At 39.7% G+C, this 12,715-nt stretch overlaps 1 protein-coding gene across 2 annotated transcripts in view; it reads right to left on the bottom strand.

Moving 5' to 3' along the window:
• LOC124170692 overlaps positions 1 to 12,715 on the bottom strand; it is a 966,542-nt gene that overhangs the window by 512,369 nt on the left and 441,458 nt on the right. The window lies entirely within an intron of this gene.

Below are 12,715 nucleotides of genomic sequence, written 5' to 3'. Positions count from 1 at the left end.
ATAGTGGATGGCAACAATCTTTCATCGAAGGAGCTTTAAGAGAGGTGGCAACCGACTTGGAGGAGGGAAGACGGGTCGAATAAAAAAAAAGGGTGGAAGAAAAACAACTCATCTTCGCACAAAGATTAAGGTCTCTCGTTTAAAACGCGATGCTGACGCCGAGGCTTTGGCACCCCGCGCTGCCTTCGATATCGGGGTCGACTAAAACCAGTTGCGCCGGGCCCTCGAGGGAAGGTGGTCCAATCAAGGAACAAGGAAGGGAGAAGCGGACAAACACCGCTTCGGAAGGAAGCAGGCGAGTATAAAAGGCAAGAGAGGTCCATTTATCATCAAACTGTGGCGAATTCCGCAGTTCTTATTTTCATCGCTTTATTCATGCTTCTAAACTTTGAAGAGCGTCAATTGGTTGGGCAACATATGTTTGATGCGCGAATATTCGTCTTTTAGTCCACAATCTTCACGATGATTTTATCCTTCGCGGGTATTGTTGCAAGCGATGATGTTTGGACTGGTTTCGACTATCCTATAAGAAGGCTAAATTTGGAATAATTTCAGCAAACTTTTGGCTTCTTTGCGGGTGGAATTCTCCAGGCAATATAACGGAATGAGCACGAAAGAAGGCAAAAGACTTATCCATGTGAGATTAAGTTGAGTCAAAGTTTAAGGCACACAAGAGTGGTGAACATGATAGACAAACATTTTCTGAATGACCCGCAAAATTCAGTTAATCTAAACAGTAATTATTATCTTCCCTAAGTTTTTCACTAGACTTTGAAAACTGTCATAATGAAAAATGGAAAAAGGAATTTCCTCATTAGCTTCCGATCACAGGGAAATCAATAGTCAAGGATTCAATTAATCAATACCCAATCAAAGCAAGGTTATTAATCAATGTAAGTAATATTCATTTTGCGTTAAACCAGGCTTACAGACTCGCTCAAAAATAATCATTTGAATCCAACGGGAAAAGTATAAAATACTGGTAACAAGTCAGCAAAGATTAAGTTTCGGCTATTATGGAAAAATTGAATGAAAATATGGTTTTTCGAGGGTATCGTTCAAGATATAAATTTCAAATTAGGTGCCATATATTAACGTGTAGGTGATCATGGAGACACGAAGGACTATTTACTTAATTATACCACAAAAGATTATTACATTAAATCGAGTGACTCATCCTCAGCTAACAATTTGTAAAAGAAGTGCTACAAAAAATTAACAAACAACATTTGATTTAACACAAAGCTAAATTCTACCTTTTAGTGAAAACCGTGAAAAAGTGAGAAACACGCCCTTGAAATAGTTTTCTCTGACTGTTTACTCCACCAAGGTTCAGAAGAATGAAGTTAACTCTCTCGAAATGATCTGTCACAATCGTATTACCATATTCTCTCAGCACACAACGTTTACCTTTGCGTAATCGTCTCGTTCTCATTCTGAGTCAGTTACGTCCACGCGTCCCAAAAATTTTATTACCACACTTAATGACCGCGACGCCAGTTTCGTACACAGTGGAAACGGGGCCATAACAAATTAAAATAAAAGAAAGGGAGCCTCCATCTAAAAGTGTAGGCGACACTGTGTTTATAGAGGACATTTTAATCCATTCCTTTGATGACGAATGGCATTTCGTACATTGCTTCACCAGGGAGACATAGGGATTACCACCTAACTCACGTGCGATCGTCTGATATACAAAAAGAAACACAACTGACTCCCTATCCCACAAACAAACACGCCTCGGCCATTTTCCGCAATTACGCCTCCATAAAAAGAGCGTGCTCATTAAGGACACGCCTTTCTTTAAGTGCCGCATTTCTATTCATGAGTGAGATCTTCATTGGTTCTTTTTTAGGGTGGAGACGTGCAGTGCTCTTATAGTGGCCCGGGGTAAGTTACGTGGACAAAAGGGGGAGAAAGCTCGCGAAGGCCGAGTTTCCTAGTACCTACATAGTAGTCTGGAGGAGGAGAGCTTGACCAACGCCCGCTTCCCGTCCGACACAGACGAAAGTCGTGCAGGGACCAACTCTCACCCGAAGCAATCAACCTGCATGCATAGTAACACGCGCGGACACCCACACCCATAAACGGCTTCTGGGTCCGGCCCCACCCTATCTTCCCGTCTTCCGCGGCGCAGTCGACACAACGCCAGCAGAAGAGAGAAAAGCTAAGCATTTGGGCACTTGGGTATGCACGCGAAATCTTTCAAAAATAAAATTATTCTGGAAAATGAAAGAATAAATTTTGTTTGGTTCTCTGATATATTTGAAAGGCACGACCCAGGTTTCACAACACATATTATATATATATATATATAATATATATATATATATATATATATTATATAGTGATGAAACTACGTTATGAAAACCAGGTCGTTCTGTTTCAATTGTATTAGTGAACCTAACAAAGTTTATTTTTTTCATTTTCCATAATGGACAGGTTTCACACAGTGAAGCCTGAAATCATCAGTTATATAAAACATTTCTAGTTTCGTTCTCAAACAACAACAAAATGATTCTACAGAAGAAAATTTAGGTAACGAAGTCGCTCATAAGTAAGTAAGGTTAATGAAAAGGAACGAAAAGTTACTAAGATGAAATTTCAATTCAACCTCAAGGGTCCGGATTTTATTTGAGACCAGGGTTATCACTTCTTAAAAGGCACAGCTTTATATTAGTGAGTTTAACAAAAATCAAATGTTCAACAATCAAAATGACGTTTCTTCAAAAAAAAAAAAAAAGGTATTTAAAAAGCGGCCCAAGAAACAATTTCTTCGATAACATTTAATCACCTTCTATTTAGAGCTGATCCTAGCTCCTTCACTCAAGCACACTCCAAAGTAGTCAATCAAAAAAATTCTTTCAGCGAATAGTCTGCTCATTCCACCCACAATCCTAATGTTTCCACGTTTAGCTTTTGCGAAGCATGATTTTGTCAATAAACCACGTTGAAAACTCATGATCTACACCCTGAGTATCATTACCATCATGTGAAATATCTACATGCTGAAGTAAAGACATTCTATTGACTACCATAGAGCAATATCATTGCATATCAGCTTGCAACAGGAGCTCAACGACATTGCTTAACATCTAATAAGAATCAATGGCCACTTTAGTATTATTTATCTTAAGGATTAAAAGAAGTCCACATTAGAATACTAGGAAGATAGAAATCACGGCTTGTAGATAGTGAAAAAGTTTAAGAAAATGCGTGAGTGCGATGTTAACTGAAAGTTTTTTTTCTCAGAAAAAGACTCTAGCCGGGCTCATTTCCTTTTATAATACGAAAGATAAAATCATCGCTCATGTGCGGGTCCCAATTTCCGTCAGCTTGCGACGACGATTATGGTGACGCATCCAGCAAATTACCCCGAGGTCGTTTCGTTATCGCATCCGTTCCATTGCGAGGCTTGTGTTTACCGTGGTTAGCGATGAATTAGGCAGGAACTGAGAGGAGCTAAACATCCAGAGCCGGTCACATAGCAACGGCAACACCCTTTGTACACACGCCAGGTGGAACTGCGATTACCCCACATTACTATATAGCGATAGCTGGAGAGTGAGCGAGATTAGGCTTGCCTCGCCCGTTGAGAAAGAGGGTGGACTTGGTGGGAGGAAGACGGAAGGAGAAAGAGAATATTGTCACGTAGGAAGAAGTTAAGAAAACTTTTGTTGGTCTCCCAATGTTGACATCGCGCTGTTTTGGGTCAGAGAAGAGCGAGGAAGCGGTAAAAGTTTCCCTGAACTTTCACAGGTATACAAACTGTCACCATAGAGACGGTGATGAAAAAAAAACATTTTAAATTGATAATTTCAATTGACCTATTTAATTGTTTCACCTTTCAGTCTATTAACGTTCTCCTCTATTCAGAATAATTTCTTCCATTACCTCCTATTCAAAATGTGTTCCATGTTTTATCCTTTCTTTCATTCCTCATCTCTTTTACTATATCAATGGTAATTTTCTCCCTGGTCCTCGCACCAACGTGTGAATACTACCATTCTTTGTTTCTTATTTGACATTACTGTTATATTTTTGTCTTTGTTATTAACATTTTTCACACTATCTGTTGTTTTCTTTGTCCTTCGTTACAGGCCTTGTGCTGTTTTTTTGGGCTGCATTGATTAACTATATACTCATCTATCCTTCAGCAGATCTTCCTTTTTCTCAATCGAATCAAGTATTTCCGAAGGTGAGTAATATTAAACTCATGCTTATTCACGGAATTCCGGAGGCATGGATGGTGACAGTATGAGAGAGATGTGAAGGTTGAAATAGTTCATCATGAAGATTTGCAGATGAATGATGATGACGATCGAATGGATGGATCCAGGATTTCTTTCTGGGAGGGGCACAAGCAAGGCCGTATCCAGGATTTTGTTGAGGGGGGGGCACAAGGATACTTCGTCATACAAAACGAACGAAATGATAATGGGACCGTATTAAAAATCTAGCATATTTTTAAGGGTCTGGGGGGGGGGGGCACGTGCCCCCGTGCCCCCTGGATCCGCCTATGGTGCGAGTAATGAGGAAGTCGTGAGAAAATAACGAGAAAAGTATTTTGAAAACTTCGATAAAAAGAGGAGACGTCTTAATTGGCTCCATCACGAGACACGATGCTCTGATGAAGACATTTATCGAAAGAGGAAGCGAAGAACTGACTGAAAAGCTGCGTCACAACAATCTTTGAATTACTTACTGCTGGTGACGAATGTTCACATTGAAAAAGACGGGCTGGAAATCCTCAACTGAATATCAACTTCTAATGAACCTAACACAGTATTATTATGATAGGTCAAGAACACTGCTTCTGACTAGTAATTTTAAATCGACATAGGTGGCCAAAAAACTAAAATGAAAACAGACAGTTATGGTGAGAATAGTGTAAAAGAAGGACAAATTTGAAGCTCTCAAAGGTTGCGTTTTCACTGTGGGCATGAAAATAAAAAGAAAAGCGCATTTACTGTTTACCACATGAAAACGTGGCAGTGTAAGCTTTTTTTTCACGTAAACCTACGAAACGAACTTTTCCTCCGGTATCCGAGTTTAGACAGGACGATAACACGAAGCATTAAAAGGCCACCTTCAAAGAACAGCATTAACTGCCACTCTCATCAAGGGTAAACTGCAATCATGCAATGAGATCATGAAGAGGCGGACATAGCGTTAACGAGTTTGCGAATGTGTATCATCGTCCCACTAACTCGGCACCTACGTCGGAAATTGCCCCAACGAGCTCCGGGAAAACCATAGCGCGGAGGTACTTGAATCGAGCAAACATCCGTTTACGCGAGGGATTTTGATACCATTTAGTTGTTACGCTCTCCTCTCGCTCACCGAAAGCACTTCACGGCGGTCGCTGACCATAGATGAATAAAATACTTGAGTGATGAATTAAAAATAGGATAGGCAGCATTCTGGGTGAGAGAGACCCAAATTTCAGGAAAACGAGGCATTACTACGCTTTCAATACCCCCAAAGAGATTGGAGCCACTTTAAGCGCAGAGAGTAGGATTAATTTCATGCATGAAAAACGTTCACATACATGTTTTTTTCCTGAAAAAGCGAATTATTTTGCGCAGATGATAGGTAGTAAAAATAAGATCCAGATTTACCAGCAGTGGTGGAACTATGGGGGGGGGGGGAGGGCTAAGGGGGCCCTTGGGTATCCAATTTACACTAGATAGAATTGTACTTTTTTTCGGACCCCCACTACTGCTGGTAGATTAACCCCCAAACCCCCTTTGTCACTATTTTGGATCCGCCAATGTTTACCAGGAATGTAGATATCTTAAAAAAATAAAAATAATAATTTCAAACTGCTCAAAATCTTGTCGTAATTATGAATTCTCATCATAATTTTAACTACCCAAGTATGAAGTCTTACTCGTGATATTACAATACTTTTGGGTTGCGACGTCCCAAAATGTTCCCCAGTGACTGTACTTCAAAGTAGGCGCAAACTCGAACTTTACCTCAAGAAGAGACCTTTTTCACCGGTTTTTCGAGATTTTTTTCGTGGGTACCAACCGTAACAGACCAATGAAGTCAATAAGCACTAAGTACCAAGGAGAGGCGTTCTCAAAAGAATAAAAAGAATGAAACGATAATCACCTCAATGTCACCTCTAGCGAGACTAAATATCGAGCTAATGTCACTTTAGAAAGTCCAGCGGCTTATGGCTTCTCACGCAACATTGGCGTCGGATGGTACGGCGTTACTTTTCGAAAATATCTATCTATCCATCAAACTGAATGAAAGTTGTCCGTCCGTTCAGCCGTGTGCTTCCCAAGAATAAAACCTTGGGAAACGACTGAAATTAAAAGAAAACGTCGAGACCTTCGGATGGAATTCGACGATTTGGGAAGTCACAATACGGAACGATAGAAGTTTCATTTCCCTTTTACATGCGAATACTACAGGAGAATGATTCCATTGAATGTGGAAAGAAAATCAAATGAGGCACTACAACTACTATATTTTTTTTAAAATCGAAATTTTGTATTTTATGGCACTGTATTTCAGTAGGACTTCAATACGAAGGAAATTCACATACTTACGTCGTACGTGGAAACTATACGACCACAGAACGACTACTCAGCCATTATTAATTAACCTGTGGAGTAAATGATATTATAAATAGGCTGCAGGCATTTTATTCAATGCAAAGTATTTTTCAGATAGTGTGATTTTAATCGGTAATTCTGTCTAGAAGATTGCTTGCTGGAATATTAATTGCTTATAACTAATGACACTAAAATAATCATTGTACATCATATCATCATTCCATTAAGGAAACTAAATGAATTTGAATAATGTTGGAGTTGTATAATTGAGAATCTGTGTTGATTCACTCACCCACCGATGGAAATTTCTCATTGAGGGGTTTTTACATCAGTGTATTGACAAAAGTAAAAGCGCCACTGGCACTTTAAATAGCAAAGTGATAGATCGGTCAACTACCTGAAATATCTTTAGCGACGAAAAGGAAGTAGATTCAGTAATCGGAGGGGGAATCTGGCGGAGATATAATGAATGCATCCATGTCGGGATGACGGCAATCACTTTCACAAGGCTATCCAATGAACTCGGCAAACCTAACATAGTTTACTCCCAGAGTAAACCCCGCAGGAGGATGAAGATGAGGTTTGGTACGTGCGGGCGTTATTCAACTCGATGTTTTTTTTAGCGAGGACGAACAAAAAAAATACCTCGCCTGGAGGCAGCTCTCCTATATATATCCAGCGCCTCTCTCTCGGTAACACACACATACAAACACCGAGGAAATGTTATTACGCCGAGATTAATGAAACCACGGAAAGTGCTGTGACGGAATGAATGCAGCGATGTGGAGATGAGATTATGAGGAAGATGAGAGGGGTGGGGGTGGTTGGGTGAAAGGGATGCGGAGAGGGGAAGGGGAGAGTAAAGGGGGGTGGCTATTTGAGGGGATACAGAGGAGTAGGGCAGCACACGAAGCCAGAGACCGGAGCTAATTGCCCACTGCCCACACGAGTCCGCTCATGTTGTCGGCGTGGAAATGCCCCCTATCATACTCATCCCGATACGACCGATAGCACTTGTTTCTTTTTCTCCATGATTTCAGCTTACTTACTCGCCCATTCCACCACAAATGACGGAACGTTCAAAAGGGCGTTTCAGAGATAAGTTTGAGACACTCTGTGCCCTTTTACCCGTTATCTATTAACTTATTCTGCAATACAAACTATTTTATCTATCGGTCCGAATCGTAAATTATCTAGATATTAAAGTGACCTAAGAAAATGATTGCTATACTTATAATTAGTATAGTACGGAGGCCTTAAAGATAAAATATCAAATAATTAATCGGAGGCTCCTAAGGGTTAATCAAAACGGGTACTTAATCTTGTAACTCCCAACCTAACTCCTTCGAAAAAGGTATATTGCAGGAGTTATATAGGAAGTCCAAGAGAAAGGTGCAGGCTTCCCCGACCTGAATTATGCAGTAAACTAAGTAGAAAGAATTCCAGAATCGAAAATTTTTAGCGAGATATTTTTCATTCAACCTCTTACATGAAGCCAAAGATAGAGGGAGGAACAATGAAGTTTATGTCCAAGTTTTCATCATAATTTTACGTCTTAAGGTATTCTTTATAATGGAAATGTTAAATAAAACATGCATTTTGATTGAAGCCATTTGAGTTGCAATGTATATCACCCACCTAAAATATGCTCAACATGATTGAAATAAATAAATTATTTCGATTTTGAACGAAATATTGGAAGATGAATTTTAATCAAAGCAATAAAATCGTAACCGATTTACTATGAAGTAAACATACTGAAAAAGTATATAAATCACGTTGGATGGAAACGCATCAGTAATATCGGTTCAGGTATGTTTTCTCCACCTATTAAAACGCCCACCTAGAAATAGAGTGGCAAAACGATGCAACCTAGCCAATGATGAATAAAACAGAAGCACGCCCAAGCGACGAGACCGTGGCTAATTACTATCCGTGTGCCCGTAGGTGGGAGAAACCAGCAAATCCCTAAGAGGCCCTCTCCTTTGTGGAGCTCCTTTATAAAAGCACATTTGGATGATCATTCAGGCTATGGAGGTGGAGGAAGGGACAGGGTGGGGTATGAGGAGGGGGTTAGGGGCTTATCTGGCCCGTGCAATCGAGAGAGCTCGCGCCCGTTTCCAAAGAATGGAAAGTTGCCTTCGTCAGGATATCCCTTATCTCTCACAGATATATACACACACTCACACACCCACGCTAATATGAAATAATCTCACACAAAGCGTGAAATTAATTCTCAAATGTGTCAAGGTTGTAAGCAGAGGGTATAATGATGACTGAAAAAAACAACGTGTTTCCGACGCTGGTAATCACTGGAACGCAAGTTTGGCGAATTTGATTTGATGTGATTAAGGATTTTTTCCTAACGAATGAAATATGCTCAAAGAGAGGTCTTCTTTCAAGCGGAACCGAGCCCATTAAGTAGGGGAGTTTCGACATTATTAACATGAATGTCATCAATGCACAGAAACACAACTGCGCAAAATTATTTAAAAAAAGAATGAATAGGAAGAAGAAAATTCATCTTAAATATAGGAGCAACAATTTCAGTCAAACTTCTATTCAAAAACATTTATGGCACGACGCAACAAATAACCCAATACAGTTTAATAAAAGATCCATTACTCAAAATTCAGACGGAAAATTAAAAACTAACAAGTAGTGATTTTAAAACTTAACTTGTATTCTTACGTTTCACTCTCATCAAGAATGTGATTGCACACCTTCGTGATCTTGGATCGTGACCGACGAAGCTTTGGAAAATTCTAAACTACTCAGAATATTTGGTCCAAGTATTAATATCATAACATATGGATAAATAATACATGAAATACATAAATAATTTATTCCTTTCGAAGTTGAACGCATGGTTCGGCATCGAAAAATGAATAACAAATAAACGGAATAACATTAGCAAATATAAAAAATACTATAAAGTTAAGATGCTTAGATAAACAGCTTCGGACAAAATAAGTTCATTGGTCGAGGTGAAAGGTTTTTTCGCATTCATTTTCTCCTAAATATTCATCGCTATTGATAAGATATTGGGAATAATTAAATGAGCAAACAAGCACAAAGTAACTTGTCAATGCAAATTTGTAGACTTACCTGAAAATATCTAAATTAAATACCGTGAAAGGCCCAATGTTTTCTTTGCGTAATATTTAATACGCTGAAAACCAATTCAAAAATTATGGATCAATCAAAATACTGAGAAGGCCACTAATAATGACAAATAAAAAAGGAAACCCGATGGGAAGATAGAAAGGTCATGTGTCATTAACTTTTGAATGAAGGCCGACGGCATAATACCTTTCCCTAGTTATATTTCCAGGCGAAATTGTAAAAGAATTGGACCCTCAAAATTATCACAAATAATCATCTACCTGTGAATTGAAGGACATAAAAATTCATCATATATTTATTTTAAGTAGAGAAAAAAATGGAATTTAATTTCGAAATGGCAACTAGAAACTTAGGGGGCAATCAGTGAATGTACGCAATGATTAATATAATGGCATTGAAAGGAAAATGAAAATTTATTTTAGTTGTTATGAGATCATTAGGCTACTGACTCATTGGCGTACCGAAGTTCTGCAGCAATTAACGACACACACCCTCACCCAGCCCTCAACGCACAGAGATAATACAATAGTAACCTACCTTCTTTTAACAAGTCATGAGAGAGTGAATGATGTATTCCTACGGACTATTACAACTTACTTACGGAAAATAATTCAGAATTCTGGAGCACACGCTCTGATGCAATTATTTTTACTAAGGAATTATGAAGTTCCTCTTTTAATGATGTGATTTACTGAATATTTTGTAAAGAACACACATTATATCCGCCCAATCGGTCATACTTGGCATTTTTCTTGACGCATCACTTGTTGAAAACTTTCGCAATTATATTGAAATTCTCAGGGTTCACTGAAGACCTTCACCTACATCTATCTGAATCTCTTGCATATAAATTTTACATCTTACATAGATATTTTCAAGTTCGATTTACAGGAAAATGTTGTTCTACTACAGAAATCATGAAAGATTCAAAATCATAACTTTAATTTGAAACGACTAATCGGTTCGACAAAAGATAGGTCGAGCAGGACCGATGCGTTTTCCTAAGACAATGTAGACGGTCCGAATTGACTGACATCTTTCAGCTTAGCACAACACCCATCCATTGATTCAGAGATACACCTAGTTTCTTTCTATCTATCGACACAAGACTGAAATCGACACCGTAAAATTTGTCAACATCTAGTGTCTGTGTGTCACCGCGACACTGGATAGGCGGTGAATAATAATGGCGACGGGGCACAGAAAGGGAACAGGGAGGGAGAGGTTGCACGCACGAAGACCGCACGCATAAAAAGACAACCTCAAGTCAACCCCCACCCTTCAAACGGTGGCATTAAGTCTTCCCTCAGTCTTACGGAGGGGCGGTTTGCTGGGGAGAACGCACGGCGACAAAGCAATGCAGAGCAGGAGAAGGAGTTGCGCGCAGGTGAGAGTTGCACGTGAAGAGATTCGGAGCACCCTGGGAGAGTGAGAACGTTGTAGAGGGGTGAAAAAGAGGGCAGACCCAGTGTCTGCGAAGCTACTTGCACCAATCGTCATCATAAAAAAGCAAGAAGTACGAGTTTGAGACGCTCTTGTGTACAAATTATGAAGCAAATCTGAATACAGTCAAATTCTTGCGAAATAATTTTCACTTCTGCATTGAGTGCTTGTAATAAAAAATTTCTGACCTCTTACTATTTTTTCATTTGAACTTGATTTTTTTTCTCAAGATATACCCTGTACTTTTTCCCCAAAATACTGTTCCTTGAAGAAGAGCGGCTTGCGTTCCCATAATATTTGTTTCAGCATCTTGAATGTATGATGATAGAAAAAGGCTAATAAATATTCGTTAGTTTTAACAGATAAATGATATATTAATGTTGTGAATAGATAAGGGACTAACTCAGACTACGCTCGGCTAACTTTATTACGAATGGCTCAATTTAAACTTATTCTGACAGTTGTGTGCCAAGCAATTTCAATAATGCTGATACTTACAACATTAAGATGAAATACCATGGGCATTTCCTATTTTGCCTTATTTTTGCTTTGGTTTCAGAACGCGGGTATCGCACACTCTCATCTTACCCAACAGATACGCAGTACGTACTACATGCACTGTCGAGCTACTGGGATCGCTCGGCTGCGGTTGCATCGTGCACGTTTTCAGCGGGGGTAAGGATGGGAGCAACAACACCGACGCGTCAAGGGAAGAAGCAAGGCGCTCTCTCTCTCTCTCTCTCCCCTTCAAGGAGAAGAGTCACGTAGTGCACATATAAGCTTTACCACACGGATGCGAAGCCCCTCGCTCGCTATACCCCCTTCGGAGGAACTCGCTCCTCATGCGCGGTAAACACGTGTAGGCGGCCCACTAGGGTCACGCCCCGTGATCGTGAGCAGGCAGCCAAGCGACGAAGACCGGCGGAGGGCCGGTAGTAAGGGAGGAGAGAGAGAGTGAAAGGGCTGCCGGGAGATACATCAACAGGGTGAGAGCAAAGTTTAATACTACTTAAGAAAAAGGATCACTCACATAGTTTGCCTTTTTTAAATCTCCATTAAACTTTACGTTAACTGCAAATACTTTGTACAAGCAGCAGTAGTACATGGCATCGTCATTTGTGGGAATCATCGATTGATTTTTGGTTGTTGATGGTCATTCATAATTCATGATCGTTAACTTTTCTGAGTAGTCATAGTTCTAGATTTTTTTCTGCCAATGATATTCAATGCTAATAGAATGACGCCGTTTTTATTAGTGAATTTTGGTTACTGGCGATAAATTGTAATGATTTATGATGGGACCTCGAAAAATAGGAGGCAATACCGTATACCTTCCAAAGATATCAGGAGTAGCCACGCCTTCGGGTCCAGCCTAAGCAATCGACTATCGTTTCAATTCTACAGGCTGTTCAACAAAACAAATTTTCAACAAACAATAAATAGTCCGAGGTGAGTCCGAGTCCAACCTTTAAATAGTCCGAGTGACTTGACGTAGTCGGACTTAAGTGTTGAGAATAATACCACCGATATTGATAGTCAGAGGCATTGCATCGCCTTAAACCGAAATCATTGAT

Source organism: Ischnura elegans, chromosome 1 (genome assembly GCF_921293095.1).
Source record: "Ischnura elegans chromosome 1, ioIscEleg1.1, whole genome shotgun sequence".
Taxonomy (NCBI): Eukaryota; Metazoa; Arthropoda; class Insecta; order Odonata; family Coenagrionidae; genus Ischnura; species Ischnura elegans.
Note: the sequence above shows the minus strand (reverse complement) of the source record. Positions and strands in the feature narration are given on the sequence as shown.